Here is a 6000-nt window from a genome sequence, read left to right on the forward strand (position 1 = left end):
TTCGTAGTCATAGCAACAACCAACAGACAGCCTGTAGACAGCAAGCATGGCTGGTCATGTGCAGCGCATGGACACAGCTTGATAATTTCTTTTCATCAAACTCATCAGGTTGTGAGGAGGGTAGCTTCTGTTATCTTTCTAAATATTTCACCAATAATACCAGTGAGTGCTGAGTTTTCAGCTTTCAAGAGGAAGTTATGTTACACGAGCCAGTGCTACATGAGGAATCAAGAAAGGGAAGCCTTTCTCAATAGATAGATTTGGGTCTATTCAGGTGAACAACATGCAAACCACTGTAGAGACAATAATTGGAATCATTGTCAAAAAAGTTTCTACCTTCATGTAGAATGAGCCTATAGGAGATTGGCAAATGTAGGCAGTTATACTTTTTGTTTTAAGTGATAATCTTGTAGCCACTTAATGGAAACAAAGCACTATGATTCATTATATGTGGCCAAAATAACCAAATTAGATGGGATATTTTAATAAGACGTTACCTATGGATTTCATTTATCTAATTATTTTAATACTTTTTTGTATTACACAATTTAAAATAGAATTTAAAAAGTTCCTATTGTTTCCTATTTTAGAAAATTATTCTTTAGCTCATTTATAATTTATTTGCAATTTAAAAATACTTAAAAAAAATCCAAACCAAATAAAAAATCCTTTGATTTAAACATTACTTTCTAGGCAGGAATAGTTTTACTTCCTCAGTACGATGGATCACATTCCACCTTCCTTAAATATTAACCTTTTCAGGGAATTTCCCACAATTAACACCATTAAGCATTTACACTTTCCCTAATGTTTTCTTTAATACTGTGTCACCAATAATATTCTTTTTGACATATTTCCAAGACAGTGTCCATTTATTATTGTTTCTAGCAAGCTGTTTGAAAGTTGTGTTAACACTTTGGACTTGTCAACATAGAGGCTTCGTTCACTAGAAGTCATTGATTTAGTATTTTGTAAGTATTGCATTTACCTACCATGTTGGCATAACAATCCCTTTTCCCTTCCCTTCCCAACCAGATGCCCATTCGGTAGGTTCCAGCCAGCACAGGGCTGGCATATCTGCTGGAAAAGGGCCCTTCCGTTTGGTACACTCCTCACCACTTCATATTATTTTAAGCCTGCGTGCCTGTTCTCATTTAACTTACCTTCCCTTTAGTTATTTTGAGTTTGCTACTCCTGAACTTGCCTTCAGCCTCATCATTTATTCTTTTTTTTTTTTAATTATAGTTTTATTTTATTTTATTTTATTTTTACATCCCTCACACCGTGAACCCCCCTTTCCCCCATCCACCACCACCCCGACCTCACACGGAGCCATCACATTATACACATAAAATTATAGTTGGCATTCATTAATGTCCAGTCTCTGGTGTACAATGCCATGACCAGGCATCCACAGCATCCCTGAGGTGGTCTCCCAAACAGGACACATGTCCATCGGACACCCAACAAAATCTTATTCATCATTTATTCTTCACTTCCCATGTTTCAGCAATCTTGAACTACCTTCTATTTCTTACTTCCTTTCCTTGGAAGTAAGAAATTCCTGCTACATAAAAGCTTCTCAACCAGAACCGTTCCCCCCGGCAACTTTTTACCTTTTTACCAATCTACCTCTGACTGTATCTTTCAACAACTTGTTCAAATGGACCACCTCAGTACAGACGCTCACAAGTGGAATATGCAGTGGTTTCCTCTGGGTTCTCACTGTACCTGGGATCTATCTCTACTATTACAGTACTTCTCATGCACTGTTGACGTATTAGCAGCTTTCTTTTCATGTCTGACTCCCATACTGTTCTGTCAACTCCTGGAAAGCCAACCTGATCCATGTCTCATTGGTCTTCCATTCTTGGAATATTCCAATTTCTAGTACATTTTAAATGAGGATCTAAAACACTGTCTGAAAAGGTGCTGAATGACTGGATAGTGTGAAGTCTATGTTTTAACTCACCTTCTCAATATCACATATTTGTCAACATAAGTTCAGAAGAATTTAAGTAATTTTGATTAAATGTTGGCATGTTAAAACAGTTATCAAGAAATCCCCCGAGCTCATTTTGTGTTTTCAAGTGGATTTTCTTTTCATTGTATATCTGAAAATGTCTATATTCTACCCTTATACTTGATTGGTTGGCTAGGTGTAAGAATCTTTGAAGTCACTTTCCTTTGGAATTTTGAAGGTTTTCTTTCTTCTTTTGTCTTGTGTCTTCTTGCCCTACTATACCCTCAACTGCCACTCTGAAAAAAAGAGAACTGGAAAACACCCAAGCTGCACAGGACTAGGAACTGGGGAGCTGGCAAGAACTAAGACTAATTGCTTTGCTCCCATGGCACCTCTATTAATCGTTACATGTCACTCTGTGATATGATCTGTGGCTCTGTGGCTTCTCTACCTAGCCTAACCCACCCCATAATTCTGGATGCCATGGCCCATCATTGTCACTGCGGCCCTCTGGCTCTGTTCTACCTCATGTCTTATCCAACCTCCTAACTTGTTAATTTTTTTTAAAAATTGTTAAATACAGATTCCCAAGAAACAAACATGATTTTTTTTTCAGCTCATCTTTCTGAGCTATATGAAATACCTCATAAGGTACCAGCAGCTCTGTCCCTGGACTGCCCTATGTCAGGTTCCCATCCTTGGTCCAATCAGCTATGGTAGGGACACCTGGCATCATATGTTTTCAAATTTTTACCAATACAATAGGTACAAAGTAATTACTCATTATTGCCTTAATTTGCATTTCTCTAATTACTGGAGAAATTGAAGATCTCTTCATGTTCAGGGGTCTTTTGGAGTTATTGCTTCTATATATTCCCTGTTCACAGATTTTTGCTTGTTTTCTCTATTGAGGTTGTTGTCTTAGTGTAGAATTTTAAATAAAATGGTCATGAAAAAAGTATTTTCAAACTTTTTATATATTTAAAAATTACAATGTGTTACATGATTAAATTTAATAAAACATCCATTGACATATAAAGAGAAACCCATAATTCACACTGCTAATTGTTTGGGTTTTTATTGTGCAGACTGTGGTGAATATTGCCATTGAGAAATTTTTTTTTTCAGGATGAAAAGTATATATACTACTGCCATAATATGAAGAATGATTTTCTAAACCATAATCCAAGGTCATACAAATCACATCACCAAAAAATTTAGCAAAAATGCCTTGCCAAGTGAATATTACTTTTATATTTAAAATAACAACTAGCATGGAAGGAAAAGATAGGCTGAGGAACTAATGCTGATGAAAAGAGACTAAAGAGACACACTGAATATGATGTGTGATCCTGGGTTGGATATGGAACAGGAAAAAGATGCCATGAAGTACAGTATTGAGATAATTGGTGGATTTAAATAAGGGTTATGTGGTAGATAACAGCATTGTTTGCATTTTAAATTTCCATAATTTGATAATTATATTGATGTTAAAAGTATATGCCCTTGTTCTTAGGAAATGTGCTTAAGTGTCAAATGGTTCAACAGGAAAAAAAAAGGCATAATAACATATTTATATTGTGTGTATGTGGTAGAATTTAGCTCTTATAACAATATCTATCTATCAAGGGCTAACACCAATGTGACAAAATACTAATACCTGCTGAATCTTGAGGGAAGGATATTTCAGTTCATTTTACTATTCTTTCCACTTTCCTGTAAGTTTGAAGTTTTTTTGTTTTCAAGATGAAAACTTAAAAGCAGGAAATAAACTGAAAATAAAATACAGTGTTCACAACAAACACAGGTTCCTGGTAAGACTACTTGATAAGGGCCTGTTTATCAAAGTTAAAACTAAAGTTGGTAAGTTATGGATGAATGAAGGTGCTTATTATTGTTATTATTACTAATATTATTAAGAGACTACTTTGGCAAAGAATATTGGAAACATTTTGCACTTTCTTGAAAGAAGTTAGTGGTTCCCTACACTTAATACTTCCCTGTATCCTGATATCAAGCCAGTTATTCCTTGGTTCCCGTGTTGAAATCCTTCTTAATCTGGTTCCTTCACTGCTGTAAAAATTCAACAAGATTATTGTTGACTCAAGCCTGTTCTGCAGTCACACCTTTCCCTACAGCTTCCACAGCTGGGTGACAATCTACCCAGGGATCTGGTCCCTGGTGTAACAAAGAAGCCCTTGTACCACTTGGAGGATAGAATTTGAGCACTATTTGTTTAATGGGGTAGCACAGACTGTTATAAAGATTAGATTGAATTTTCTAATTCCTAATAACAAATAGAACACACCAGAGGTTGGTCCTCAACCCATAATAATTAGTTATGCTAGCAATGACATGAACAATGTGCTATTAAATGGGACCAAGATGGGAAGTGTGACAACTATGTTGGACTGAATTAGAAAGAGGACTGAGTGTCTCGGCACATTGGATGTATTTCTAAGATTCCATCCTTTCAGAAGTATATTAATAGATGGCGGGATACAGATTGACCCACAGCTATTAACTGAATGCCTTCATATCCTCTGAGGAAATCTGACCTTGGTAAGTATCGAGAATGACCTTGATAAATCAGAGGTACCTGAAACCAAAACAAATCTAGCAAGTCTGTATGGAAATCTACCTATTGAATTAATTAAAAATGAGAAAATGATTAAAGAAGAACAAATCCTTACCAGCGGGCAAATGATAACTAGAAATATCAGCAACATAAAACTGTTTGTAAAAACTGAATATAAGTGCAACCTGTTAACACAAAAATACCATATGCAAGCCATAGCAAAAAATGCCATTAGTAGTTACCAGCACCCATTAGAAGTTCTGTATCCTCTCTAGATTAAGACAAATAGGGGAAAAGTGGCGGGAGGTACAGGAAGAAGATTTGGCCAGGACTGACCCAGAGATCTTGGTCTTGACTGGCTAATAATAACAAAATTGTTTTAAATATTTCAGGCTTATCAAACTCTGGGCTTGTAAATGCCTACAATTGCAGTAGCTTACAAGAACAACTTTATTTAAAAATGTGCACCAATGTTTGTCAGTACCAGGGGTGGGCAAACTGTACTATTAGCCAATAACAAAAGAAAAAAACTAACCTACATCAACCATCCACCCCACCCCCTACCCCCTGCCCTGGTAACCCCGAACACAAATACATCTTGCTTGCTCTCTGTTTAAGAAAAGCACACTGGGCTTTTATTAAGCCCACAGTGTGAGAGTCTGTGAGCAATGTAGAAAAAAAGCTGCACTTGCCTCCAAGGAATTTGATTGTTTATACTTCATAATGATAGCTTAAAAAGCAACCTGGAAAGAAGAGGTTGGTTGCTTTCACTCTCCTATGGGGAACCACGCTTTGTTCTCTGAGAGACACTCTGACCATATTAACAGAGTGTATCTCCAGTGACCTTTCCCACTTACCACTGTTTCCTATGGAAAGGGTGACGTCAGTTGCCTCCAGGTGCTGTGCCACAAATGCCCGACTGCACAGAAAAACCTTTGAGTTCTGCGGTCACCGCATTATTGAATTAGTAACGAAACACATCAGCCTCGGCAAACAACACCTGGCAAGAAGCACTTTAAAACAAATGTAGCTGGTTTCACCTGAGCCACTACAACAAATTAATGAGACACAGGTGAAACTTGGCAGCCTCTGTAAACTCTGAAGGTGCAAATGCCAAAGCCCTCAAATGCACGAGTCTGAGAGAAGGGAAAATTAGAGAGACCTGCCATTGCTCTTTAGAAGGACTTCCGGTTAGTTCAGTGAGATTTATTCATCAAAAGGAACCAACAGTATACTAAGGTCTAAACAACATGATTTGGTACATGCTTTACAATCTAATTGTCTGATACCAAATGAGAAAAAAAAAAAAAAGGTTGAAAAACCAAAACTAGAAATACAATAGACATAGTAGATACTCACTTAAAGACCTACCAGTGGCAGCATACACAGCGAGGGAAAATAAACTATGTGCCCTTGTGGAATACTGGATGGGAGCTCCATTTTAGCACATTAGGACCAT

This window comes from Rhinolophus hipposideros (assembly GCF_964194185.1).
Source record: "Rhinolophus hipposideros genome assembly, chromosome: 4".
NCBI classification, from domain to species: Eukaryota; Metazoa; Chordata; class Mammalia; order Chiroptera; family Rhinolophidae; genus Rhinolophus; species Rhinolophus hipposideros.